At 40.0% G+C, this 14,130-nt stretch overlaps 1 protein-coding gene across 2 annotated transcripts in view; it reads left to right on the top strand.

Annotated features, from left to right (window-relative positions):
- Positions 1-106: 106 nt before the first annotated feature.
- Positions 107-14,130, top strand: part of lnx1 (ligand of numb-protein X 1) — a 137,527-nt gene continuing 123,503 nt past the window's right edge. Inside the window, exon 1 of one of the 2 annotated variants that reach the window (XM_008111662.3) lies at positions 107-294. The gene's annotated coding sequence lies outside the window, so the exon portion shown is untranslated. Of the gene's footprint in view, positions 295-3,205; positions 3,397-14,130 lie in introns of those variants that run through there. The other variant, XM_003221558.4, reaches the window with a different exon arrangement.

A 14,130-nucleotide genomic window follows, 5' to 3' on the forward strand; every position in this document is an offset into this window, starting at 1 on the left:
GGGGAGTAACTGTTTATCTTCCGGTCAGCTGTGTTTCAGCATTTTTAAAGTGCTGACAGGTGCTCTACATTTTCTGGCCCAAGTTTTGAGCCCTGCATAGATCATACTCTGATTGGCTACAGTGCATCTGGCTTGATCTGTACTTTCCGACTTGATGTGCGCTGCAACATGCATTGGCAGTGTGCATTTTGTCAACACTTCTCTCTCAAGTGGATTTCAACGTGCATTATAGTATCTGTGTAGAACTACCCCAAGCCTACTCCAACTGTATGTATCTGCCTACAACAGTTCAAGGTAAGCTTCCCACCACCAATTCCTTCTTGGGGATATGTGAACAACAAAACAGAGAGAAAAGAGGAAAGCAGATATGGCCACATCACTATCCACTTCCCAGCATATTAAAAAAGCATTAATTGGAAAATGTGGTCTCATGCAAGGCTTAGTGGGCCTGGTTGCTGTATTTCACGTGTTCATCATGTAAGTATTGGGTAAAACATTTGTTGAAACATGTCAAACTTGTCCTTTTTCTCTCACCTTGGGTGTGCACACATGTGTGTATGAACCTTTATCTGTTTTTTCTGTATTTTTTGTTATTTTCTATTAAAAGAAATAATGCCCAAGAATATATCTGCTTAATTAAGTGAAGCATATTTTATACTTAAATTTGTTGTTGTTACTATCACTCCAAAAATCCATCGGCCATAATGTGAATAATGCAGCCCAAGAGTGATTTTTTCCAAGTTTCATTTTGTATAAGTACAGGCCTTGGAGATCAATAGATCCTCTCCTTGCATTGTTCCTCCTTGTTTCTCTCCTCAACTGAGACATAGATACATTACATAATGATTGCAATGTAGCTGTTATTTTGAAAAGAGAATATCACAATTATTTACTTGATATATTTAGTGTTGTCTGTTTCCTTCTAAGGGCACTTCCAAACAGCACCAAAATCCGCATTTTAAATCTAAGACGAAAAATCCCGGGATCTGACATCAGGTCCACACACAGACCTGTCAGTCCCAGGATATGGTCACTCTCTGTCCTCACAGCCTTCTTTTGAAGTGGCTCAAGGTGGAGGGCAGGCAGGAGACATCTGGTGGAAGTTTTTTTATATATAAACAAGCCCTCTGTTAGATGCTGGACTGTATATGTGCACATGTAAATATCTTAATATAAATACAACCAGGTTCACATGGTTGGATCCTTCTCTTCCCTCAATTATTAATTCAACCTCTACTTAAGATTATAAAGTGTAAAATAAAAAGTTTAAGAGAGTTCTAACTGCTTTCAATTTGTGCTTCCCTTTAACTACCTGTGCATCCATTTGACAGTCCGATCAGCTTATCAGCTGTTTCGGACTTTTAAAAAGTGCATGTGCAGTGGAGCAGTCTACACAGGGGTGAGGAAAAGAAAGCATGTGTTTTTCATGACTGCAGAAATATACAGTCAAGCAAAGGCGCACATTTTGGGGGCAGAATCAGATTTTAAGCACATCTTTTTAACATGTGCTTTTTACCTTTTAACTCAGTCCCTCCCGTAGCCAAACATTGCTAATTTAAGCTTTGTTTAATATTATAAGAAAGAAATGGTTGCAGAGAGTTCCAATTGCTTTCCAATTGTGCTTCCCTTTAGCCACCTATGTGTCTGTGGCTCATGAAAGGGGGCAGAATCAGGATTTAAGCACACCTTTTCAACGTGCTTTTCAGCTGTTGACCTGATTCCACCCATACTTTCTCCAAACTTCATTTAGCCACACATACCCCTTTTATTCCAGTTATTTCCAGGATTTACTACATGCATAGAAGGGCCCTCAGTGGGTTTTATGGCTGGGCGGATTTAAAAAAATATTTTTGACCATGGTTGAATTCAGGGATATGGAATTCATGGATATGGAGTGGCAACTCTATTGTTTATAAAATGGATGAAAGCACCCGACATTCAAGTGTTTGCAGTATGATCCTTGTGTTTATAGGGGATACCAGAAACCATGGATAATAGCAAAACCTATATTTTGATTGTATTTAGGCTGGAGGTATTCTATAGAATCCACAAGTACTCCTCGGGTGAAGGGGGGATTTTATTTGGAAGCATGGATAAGTGAAACTGTGGATATGGATTCCGTGGGTAAGGGAATTATACTATGATCACGATAGACTATAAATCTTTCCTGTCCTCTCTCTAGAATAATAATAATAATAATAATAATAATAATAATAATAATAATAATAATAATAATAATTCCAGACTGACAAAGTTCTGGAACACAACACACCAGACATCACAGTTGTGGAAAAGAAAAAGGTTTGGATCATTGATGTTGCCATCCCAGGTGACAGTCGCATTGATGAAAAACAACAGGAAAAACTCAGCCGCTATCAGGACCTCAAGATAGAACTTCAAAGACTCTGGCAGAAACCAGTGCAGGTGGTCCCGGTGGTGATGGGCACACTGGGTGCCGTGCCAAAAGATCTCAGCCGGCATTTGGAAACAACAGACATTGACAAAATTACGATCTGCCAACTGCAAAAGGCCACCCTACTGGGATCTGCACACATCATCCGAAAATACATCACACAGTCCTAGACACTTGGGAAGTGTTCGACTTGTGATTTTGTGATATGAAATCCAGTATGTCTATCTTGTTTGCTGTGTCATACAATAAAATAATAATAAATTTATTTTTGTATGCCGCCTCCATTTCCCCAGCAGGGGAATTGGGGCGGCTCACACAGGGAACAAGCCCAATATAATCACATAAAATCATAAAATAACAATTTAGACATCAGACAACACAATTTAAAAACAATTTAAACAAGTCATAGTTAAAATCGATATAGTTAAAATGTTAAACAATCATCCAGGCATTAAAGGTCCAATATAGGATAACATCTGGGCGAAGTCACTTACCCAATGTTTTGAGAAATGCCCTGCTCTTACAAATCAAATCTATCTTCAGACTCACATAGTAAAGACAGATAAAAGATCTGAATGGAAGGGATGAGTGTTGCTCACAAGGGAAAGATCCCTCCTGGGCATGGCTTGGCTGTTATCGGACCTCTGCATACAGGCAAATGCACTCAACATACTTGTCTGGGAGATGCATGACAGGTCGGGTGCGGCCGACGGCTGCTTTAAATCACTCAGGTGTTTGCTGCAAAGTTTGTCTTTCCAGCCATGTGTGATGTCATGCATTTCCTTGTGTGGGCCAGCCAATTACAGTTTTCCTCCTGCAGGTATCAGATTGGGAGTTCAAACGCCCTGTCCTGTCGTGGGGCTGAACATCTGTTAAAGAAAAGTCGTTCTTTTTCATTCCCCCCCCTTAAATGTGCCAGTTTGGATATACTAGGTGAGGCTGTAAATGAATTCAAGACCTAGCTGCTTACGGTAATGACAAAGGTGAGTTCAGCTGTTTTGTTCCACCTTTCACTCTCCTCCAGTGGGGTTTGGGCTATTGGCAAGAAGCAAATCTTAAACTGAGATGAATGGCAGCAAAGAAGTGCTGGTGTGTTTTTAGAAAGAGCAGAATAATGCACTGACTTTCATAGTTATGAAAGGAAACTACAGCCTAGTTGGAGTGAACTTTGATTAGTTTATACATTTGCACTTTGGTCTCTCATTGTGGGAAAGGACTGTTTACTGTATTTGACTAGATTAAGATTTAATTCACTGTAGACGGAGTCCTGCATTCAGTTGTGTGGCATTCACAGTGATATACTTCCACGTAAAAATACAGCAGCTCATACACTGTAAGAAGATGGCAGCGTAACCGCGATTGCTCTGCACAAGTCCCAACAAGACTGTAAAAAATAAGTGGTTTAAAGCTTGCAGTTAAACGCACAGCTGGGATTACCCAGCCAGTTTCTGTAGGGATTATTTGACTTCCTTGGTTTTCTAAATGCTAATTAAGTCACATTTTTCTGAGTACTGGATCTAATTGCTTTGTTTTCTCCTGTTGGGTCAAACTTTTGCATAATTTATGCAGCCACGTCTCACCAAAATCTCTTCCTTTTGCCCTGCCTCCATGCTAATATGTTGATCAGTAAACATGACCCAAAAATCAGTTTTGTGCACTGTGTAGTTCACATTTCTTTGCACTAAATATGCTTTAATTGCAAAGGAGTGTTCATAGGGTTGCTATTGCCATGGATTACGATTGACTTGAAGACAGCGAAGAATAACAAATGCATCCTGTTTTTTAACATGCTCCAAAGTAATGCTATGACTGTCCCCCCCCCCCCCCCCCAAAGTCAGTCCCACTATGTTTAATGAGGTTTTGGATGTATGAGATTGCACCCGGAGGCTATTTGCTCATTGGCTTTGAGTGCTGGGTCACGCGGTTTTATGCAGTACAGTGGCTGAAGCAAGTTGTGTGGGAAGGTGTGATTAAATCAGACTTTAACTCTTAGTGCAAAAGCAATGAACCAGCCCTTGTAACTTCTTAGAACGTTGAATGCATCCCCTATCACATCATATCCCCAACCCTTCTACAATGACAGTTCTTATTAATCCTCAGCCCTTTTACTTTTCCAGCTTTTAAAATGTCCCAGTTTCTTTGTTCCTTTGTCCACAGTTTACTTCACTTGCTTGTAAATTGAGTTCAAAGAGCAAAAGTAAATAGTTAACTCTATTGGAGACATAGGAAAAGAGATGACAGAATCGTGACCAGCCTTGCAAGCCCAGACCAATGCATTCAGTTTGTATGTTCTTTGGCCTTCCACCATTTTTGCCAATTTGACAATCCTCAGGAGTTGCTTGGACACCCATAATCTTATTTTCATCTCCGAAATGTTAAATGTTACATATGATATCCACCAGTAGGATGACATTCAGTTCTATTATTGGTGAAAGCTTGGGCTGCAAGAACTGTGTGGAACTGGCATCAAGTACTTTACAGGCATTCCTATCAACTGGCTTTTGTTTGTTGGCTCATGATTTGTGCAGTAAAACATATCTGAAATGTTAGACTTTCATGAGAGCTCTTGCAGACAGGCCCTATATCCTAGGATCTGTTCTCAGGTTTTCTGCTTTAAACTGAATTATATGAGTTTGCCCTGCCAGATAATCTGGGATAAACAGAAAACCTGGAATCAGATCCTGGGATTTAGGGCCTGTCTGGAAGGGTCCTAAAACAGTGGTTCTCAACCTTTTTAATGTCGCGACCCCTCATGTTGTGGTGACCCCTCCCAACCATAAAATTATTTTCGTTGCTACTTCATAGCTGTCATTTTGCTACTGTTATGAATCGTAATGTAAATATCTGATATGCAGGATGTATTTTCATTCACTGGATCAAATTTGACACAAATACCCAATATGCCTAAATACTGGTGGAATTGGATAGGGTTGATGCTGTCATTTGGGAGTTGTAGTTCACTTACAATCAAAGAGCATTCTGAACTCCATCAATGATGGAATTGAACCAAACTTGGCACGCAGAACTCCCATGACCAACAGAAAATAATGGACGAGTTTGGTGGGCATTGATCTTGACTTTTGAAGTTGTAGTTCACCTACATCCAGAGAGCACTGTTGACTCAAACAATGATGGATCTGGACCAAACTTGGCAAGAATACTCAATATGCCCAAATGTGAACACTGGTGGAGTTTGGGGGAAATATACATTGACGTTTGGGAGTTCTAGTTGCTGGGATTTATAGTTCACTTACAATCAAAGCACCCCTTGAATCCCAGCAACAATAGAATTGGGCAAACAGGGAGGATTCGCCGTCTATTTCCAAAAAGGAAGAGGACAGGTGGAGAGATCTTCAGCCTTCTCTGCTAAAAGGGTACCTAAGACCATCAGAAATATGTGTTTTCTGATCGTCCCTATCCAATTTGGCAACCCCTCCTTGTGACCCCCCCCCCCCCCAGGGATCCCGACCACCAGGTTGAGAAATACTGCCCTAAGATATTTGTAGAGATCTTAGTCTGTTGAGCATCCTGTTGGGAAAAATGTGAATTAGGGCAGTTTTCTCCTATGCTTACTAGCACATTACTAGTTTGATATCATTTGAGGAGGATGTTAAAGCATAGCTCAAATTCATGCATTTGCTTTCTAAAATGTTTACTTTAATGTGAACAGTTAATGTTGATAGAGTGGGTGTATGGACAGCAATACAAGGTTGGTTTTTCATACCTTCCAGCTGTGCAGATTTAGCCTTAACCCTTTTACTGCTCCACTTTTTCAGCTGCCTTTTTCAGCGTCGCTTGCTACATGTATTTTCAATTTTCACCTGCAAAGTATTGAATGCTATGGTGTTTTAATATAGTAACTCATCTGGAAAATGGCAGGTCCCTAGTACTCATTTATTTATTTATTTTCTTGCAGTTTAAATAAAGGTAGGAATAACATGGCAAGAAAACTTGAGTAACACTTTATTTCACATAATAACGAATATAGTTGTACCTTAGGACTTACAAATTTGTTATGGAAATGACTACAATGGAAAGTACTGTCTTTTAATGTATGCATGAACATGTACGTAATTCTTAATTTATTAAATGAGTTAAAACCACACTGTTAGATCTGAAGAGACTTTTCTCATTCATTTTATTTGTGGTTTAACTGACTCCAACAGCATTATAATAAAACCTTTCAGTAACACAAATTAAATCCAGATGTTGTAGCATTACCAAGCAGTTGGCCACTTTATTGTAAAAGATATGGAGGATGACATGTCATCATTTATGGGAGGAAGCATTGCATTTTGCAGTGGTTCCTAACCTGTGGTCCATGGACCACCAGTGGTCCCCAAGAACTAAAATATGGTCCCCAGCCTCACCGCTACTACACCATTGCAACGAGGGTGACTAGTCTTGTGAAACCCTCTTATAGTGTCAAGGCAACAGGGATGTCAGGAGGGGAGAGGCTGACTACCCACAAAAGGCAGAACAAGCCTTCTGACTGCTGCTTCTCCTCCTTGTCCCCCCCTCTGACGAGAGCCATTCCATGTGGCACCTGGAAGTGGGGGTCTTCATTTTTAGGCCTGTTCCTGGGGTTATTTGGGGTGCTGATTCAGAAAATTGCATTGGATAGACCACATCAACTCTATATTATTAAATATGGTTGGAGAGTGCTTCCTGGTCAAAGTGGTCCCTCATCAAAAAAAGGTTGGGAATCACTGGCATATTGTGTCATTTATGTGTTGTGACTATCATATATGGATGTTTGTGATCTTTTAATTACTCCATATTTTATTAATGCACTAGAAAACTTTCATATTTGTTAACATTCCAAAAAAGCATAAAAAGGAGTGAGAAACATGCCTTTTAGGTGTCAAATCTCTTCCAGCAGATCATTTCACAGTCTAGTGTTTTCTAGCATGTAAAACTTGTACTCCTTATGATCCTTTGTGTCATCTAATTTTACTTTTAGCTCTTCCTTTGTGCATTCTTTCCCTTTGGTTGGTACTTTAGTTTTTGGAGAGCTTTTCTAGGCTTAATACATCTGGGCGTTGACTGCTAAAGGCCTTTACTAGTTATAGCACTGAGCTGAGAAACAGGAATGTTCCTGGCTTTTAAAACTGTGTGTTTATCGGGAAAGAAAATGAATATACTCTAGTACTCCCCACAGAATAATATTTTGTTTTTGTGAGAAATTCAAATAAAATGCTCCAACAGGATAGGAAATTAGATTCATTATACTGTGTTAAAATGTATTATTGAGCAGAAAATAATATCACTTAATAAATCAAAAGTCTTTTTCTAGAGAATGAAATGAAATAAAAAAGCTTTCAAAACCATGCATTGCATCCAAACTATCAGCTCATGGTTGGCCTTTTCATACTCAGTTAGGTATGACTTGCATCATTTTAAGTAAATCCATTTTGAACCGAATTTCCCAAAGTAGACATATATATATTGACATTTCACTCCATTAACAAAGTGGATATTGCCAGGTAAAGTGCATCTTTGGATGTGAAACAGATATGGGACAGAGCTAGTATAAAATTATTTTGTATTATTTCAAAGACTTATAAAAATATATAAGATCATAAAGAAGATAGAAAAAAACTGTTTATAATGGCCTTTAGGAAAAAGATGGGAACTTGTGTAAAAGCAAATTTAGAAAAGTGATTTCAAGCCATAAGGAGATTCCAAAGAGAGATGCTTTTTGCTGAAATGCTTTGTAATAATAGACTGAGAACAAATCTTTTATCTGGGCATGCATATTCAGGTTTAAAATATATCAGCCTCAACAAGTGGACAGAAGAAACTCTGGGCCCATCCAGAGAGTCCCAAAATGTGGGACGTGTCTCGGTCCAAAGGATGCCTCCAGTAAAAATGAGTTAATTCAGAATAAACCAAGGTTTGTCCTGAAAGACCCGGGTCTAAGAAGGTATTGAGCCTGTGGGGACTGACCTCCGGGGTCGTATTCCATGACCCCGGGGTTCTGTATCCACTGCCATCCTGCACCTTTTGGGCTCCGGAGCCCCCTCCCTCCCAGCCCCCCATTTCCCTCTAAAACGTACTTTAAAACAGTGGTTCTCAACCTTTTTTTGACCAAGGCCCACTTGACCAGGGAACACTTTGAGCAGGGCCCATTTGAGCAGAGACCACTTGACCAGGGACCACTCTCCAACATTTATACCAAAAGGGTTACGAATCAGTTTTTGGTCAACTTTAGATTCAGTTTGGTTATTTGGGGTGCTGATTCAGAAAATTGCATTGGATAGACCACATCAGCTCTAGTTTCTGATACAGAACATATGTTATCCAGTAGTCGCCATCTGCTTGCCCAGAAAACCATATTGAATAATCTAGAGCTGATGTGGTCTATCCAATGAAATTTTCTGAATCAGCATCCCAAATAACCCCAGGAACAGGCCCAAAAACAAAGACACCAAGAAAATGTTTGTTTGTTTTTGTAGGACCGTGTTATTATTCGTGGATTTTATTAACGCTCTGGTCAGCTCTGTGGAAAGGAGCAGGAATAAAATAAATAAAATAAAATAAAATAAAAAGGAAGGAGCTTCACAGACCAGATTTTTGTTCTCGCAGCCCACTGCTGGGTCATGGCCCACAGGTTGGGAACCACTGCTTTAAAAGGTCCCTGGCCACCATAACTTCTCTCCTCGCATCCTCCTGGAGCAAGAAAATGAAACACAATGGAATGGGGGGATTTTCTTCCTCACCCTTCCCATCTCCTCAGGTGGCATTTTGTCACACCAGGAGGAACACAAGGAGAGGAGTAAGGGTGGCCAGGAATCTTTTGAAGTAGGTTGTAGGGAAAAATTGGGAGGCTTTGGGGTGGCTTCATGCCATCCCAATTTCAATCAGGATGGCATGTAGCCACCTTCTGGGAAAGCCCAGGATTTCTGTAGGTAAGTGGAAACAGGAACCTGTGCCAAAGTGGGTTATTTCAACCCTCTAAAGCACGGGTTTTAGGGCTGTCTAGAAGTGCCCTCTGAAATGAGAATAGTTAAGTGCCTGGGAGCTTTCCCCCCACAATTTTTTAGATTTTTTTTTTCGTGTCAGGAGCAACCAGAGTTGCTTCTGGAGTGAGAGAATTGGCCGTCTGCAAGGACATTGCCCAGGAGACGCCCGGATGTTTTGATGTTTTACCATCCTTGTGGGAGGCTTCTCTCATGTCCCCGCATGGAGCTGGAACTGATAGAGGGAGCTCATCCACGCTCTCCCCGGGTGGGATTCGAACCTGGCAGCTTTCAGGTCAGCAACCCAACCTTCAAGTCACGAGGCTTTTATCCCCTAGGCCACCGGATGTATAACATGAATTTATGGTGTTTTCCTGGGAAAAATGGTATGGTCTTAATGTTTGAGAAATTGTAAATCAGTGCATGGTGGCATCTGATCTCAAGGGGCCCACTAGTCTACTCAAGAGAAGGATTTGGGACCATTTACAGAAATCTTTGATATTCTGATGTTTTTGACTATAGTTTAGTCTTTTATTACAGATTGTGCTAACTAGGGCTTCTGTGAGTTGAAGTGCAAAGTACCTGAAGGGCCAAAATATTGCAGGAAAGGAAAGACATTAATGTAACTAATAAAATATATTGTAAAATGATCTCCGATGAGCTCAAGGCAGCATACATGGCTTTTTTTTCCTTGGTTTATTTTTTCCACTTTATCCTGTCATTTTGGGGAAAAGTGAGTCACCAGAATAACCTGGCTAGATTTTATGATTCAGTGGGGACTTGCATATGGATCTCTCAAGTCCTAGAGTTAACACTGCAGCTGAGGTTTTTGAGAACCTCAGAAGTGTTAGGTAAATAAACCAATACTATTAGTGTGGCTTAGACTCATTGCTCAGGTAGCCTTCCTTATGCCACTTCAAAACATTCATCCACAATATGAAAAGGAAGGATGTTTTTTTTAACATAATGGAAGTGATCTAACAGGTTGCTCTCCACGAGCTGTTACACAGAAGCTGTGTCAATTAAAATGTGTCATCCTGTATAATCCTGTACATTATACAGGATGCCCTCGGTGGCACAAAGGGTTAAACCCTTGTGCCAGCAGGACTGCTGATTTGAAGGTTGGGTTGCTGACATGAAGATTGCTAGTTCGAATCCGGAGAGAGAGAACGGATGAGCTCCCTCTGTCAGCTCCAGCTCCCCATGCAGGAACATGAGAGACGCCCCCCACAAGGATGCTAAAACATCAAAACATCTGGGCGTCCACTGAGCAACGTCCTTGTAGACGTCCAATTCTCACAACAAAAGCGATTTGCAGTTTCTCAAGTCTCTCCTGATGCGAAAAAAAAATGTAGATTTCAGGCTCAGGTCTTACATATCCTCTGCGCCTTTTGGCATTAATCAATTGTTATCAGTAAAACCTGGAATTACTGAGTCATGAAGGACTTTATATTATTGCATGAACCTAGTATTCTTCTACAGTCACACTATCATTGATAATGGATATAGACTGGGTTGAGTATTTTTTATATCATGCTTATCTTAATTTTTGCAATTGCACCAATTCAGTAGTTAGTGGTCCTGCTATCGTTTTTCTGCTTACTCTCTTGTAAGTCTACCTTTTCGCACTTCCACAGTCTCATAATTTTTTTGATTTTTAGAGTAAATAAAAGACCCAAATATCATTGTAAAATATAAAGTAATCAGAAAACAGACACCTTGGGAATTGCGGGAAAAGGAGGAGAATCCTGGTCCCTGACATCAGTTGACTGCCAGCATGCAAGCACAGACGTGCAACAGACCAATCGCAACAAGAAAGGTGATAGAAACATTGCAGGATTGCAAGCTATTGCAAGCTATTGTCAGATTTTCCCATCAATAGTTAGGATGAGATATCGAAAATGCAAAATTCAGTTGGTGCCACCACCATTTTGAATGCCGTGCACATGAATCTATATGACAGCATATCAAAAAAAAATTGGGACAATTACACCATCTTGGAAATGGAATTTATTCATCAGTTTTGGTGAAGATCTTAGTAGGGATTTATAGGAATTGTAGTTCACCTACATCCAGAGCATACTATAAGCCCAAACAAGAATGGATCTGGACCAACCTTAGCATGCATATACCCAATGTGCCCAAATTTGAATACTGCTGGGTTTTGGGGGGAATTTGCCTGAGCATTTTGGATTGTTCACTTGCAATCAATGAGCACTCTAAACTCCACTAAAGATTGAATTGGACCAAATTACACACAGAGCCCCCATGACCAGCAAAAAATGCTGGACATATTTGGGGAAATTTTCCCTTGATTTGGGGGAGCTATAGTTCACCTACATCCAGAGAACACTATGAACCCAAACACCGATGGATCTGGATCATACTTGGCACACATACCTGATGTGTCCAAATTTGGTTACTGGAGGGGTTTGGGGAGAACTGATCTTCCGTTCTGGGAGTTACTGTATAGTTCACCCACAACCAGAGAAACTGTGACCTCCAGCAATTATGGACCTGGATCGAACTTGACACACAGAACATCCATGACTAACTCAACCTACTGGAGGGGTTTGAGGGGACTGACACATCATAGTGGGAGTTGTAGTTTACCCTACAGCCAGAGAGCACACTGAACCCCACTGATGATGCATCCAGAACAAACTTGTCCAACATAACAAACTTTAAGTACTGATGGAGTTTCTCAGGGTTAACCTGGCATGATTTCAGTTGTAGTTAATCTACAACCTTATGCATTTTGTACATTTTTTTTATTAAAAAAATGACTTTTTGAAATAACCCATGCTGGGTACCCAAGCTAGTACAGTAGAGTCTCACTTATCCAACATTCTGGATTATCCAATGCATTTTTGTAGTCAATGTTTTCAATACATCTTGATATTTTGGTGCTAAATTCGTAAATACAGTACTTACTACATAGCATTACTGCGTATTGAAATACTTTTTCTGTCAAATTTGTTGTATAACATGATGTTTTGGTGCTTAATTTGCAAAATCATAACCTAATTTGATGTTTAATAGGCTTTTCCTTAATCTCTCCTTATTATCCAGCGTATTCGCTTATCCAACATCCCGTTTATGTTGGATTAGTGAGACTCTACTGTACATAATAAAATATGATGATTAACAAATCATAATACATATGCTAAAATATGTGCAAAGTGATTTCTGAAAGCCAATTGGAAATTTGAGATGAGGGAATCGATTGAAGCTCCAAATCCAGGTAGGCTAGAGAAGACCTTTATCTAAACACCTGATAGCTGTTGCCAATAACTGGAGACAATAAGACACTAGAGGAGTAGATTATATGACTTATTGTAAGGAGGCTTCCTTTGTCCTTGCATTCTTCCTAAATAGGTCTCAGTTCTGTTGTAGAGTCATCTAGGAATATGTGAAGATGGACAGGTCATTTGCAAGCACTACATGCCTGCTGACTAGCAAGATCAGTTCATGTGTGAGACCATGAGGCTTCTTTAATAGATCTAAAAAGCCCGTAGATTAAAGGAGCCGCACAAGCATACCTCATAATTAGGAGTTATTAGGCTGAATGTTATATAGAGTCAATGCACTTAATTAGTGATCACATGTACAAAATGACGTAACTGAGCTATTGAATAATATCTGATTGTTGTGCTGCGCTCACAATGGTGTATAATGTCTTCGTTGATAATGAGTCTGATAGCACCTCACATAACTTGTTGGTTGAGAGTCAGCCATACCAGTAAGTATTAACTTTAGGAAAATGCTTAGAAAGTGAATTGAGCTTCTTGTCCTTGTACAGCTCTGGGAATACTCTGCTTGAAGGTGTCAGGTGAATGAAATAAAACTAATCAGCATACTTGTAGAACAAACGCTCTTTGGAACAAGAGAGAGAACCAAGTTTTCTCCAAGCTTTCCTGTCTTCTCATTATGTGGCCAAAGTACTTCATCTTTGCCTCTCATATCCTTCCCTCTAGTGAGCTGTCAGGCATTATTTCTTGGAGTATGGACTGGTTGGATCTTCTTGCGGTCCAAGGCACTTTCAGAATTTTCCTCCAACACCACAGTACAAAAGCATCTGTCTTCCTTCGCTCAGACTTTTATTGTGGTCCAGCTCTCACATCCATAGATTACTACAGGGAATACTACTGCTTTAACTATGTGGACTTTCGTTGCCAGTGTGATGTCTCTACTCTTCACTATTTTATCAAGATTGGTCATTGCTCTCCTCCCAAGAAATAAACGTCTTCTGATTTTCTGGCTGCAGTCTGCATCTGCGATTTCTGAGCATAAAATCAGGGTATTTGAGCCAGTTAGATATAGTGGCATGAGTGTTGAACCAAGACTTCAAGACAACAGGGACTGAATCTCTGCTCATCTATGGGAACCCACTTTGAGTAAGTTACACTCTTTCAGTGTAAGAAAAAATGGCAAATGGCAAACCTTTCCTATATAAAGCTTGTCAAGAAAACCCTATGGGAGGTTCCCCTTAGAGTTGCCCTAACTTGAAAACAATTTGAAGACACACCACAACAAACATGAGTAATAACTTCCATAACCTTCTAAATACAGTATATGAAATAGCATTATATGTCCTTAGCACACACTAATAACATTACCTAGAACACAAGTAACATCCAAGTTTCAAAACAATTAAACTTGACTGAATAGGCCCATGAGCCTCTGTTCCAAATTAAAAGATAGCATGGGATGCTACTATTTAGGTTTCCTGAATCTATCTCAAAATTTGTGAAT

Source organism: Anolis carolinensis, chromosome 5 (genome assembly GCF_035594765.1).
Source record: "Anolis carolinensis isolate JA03-04 chromosome 5, rAnoCar3.1.pri, whole genome shotgun sequence".
NCBI classification, from domain to species: Eukaryota; Metazoa; Chordata; class Lepidosauria; order Squamata; family Dactyloidae; genus Anolis; species Anolis carolinensis.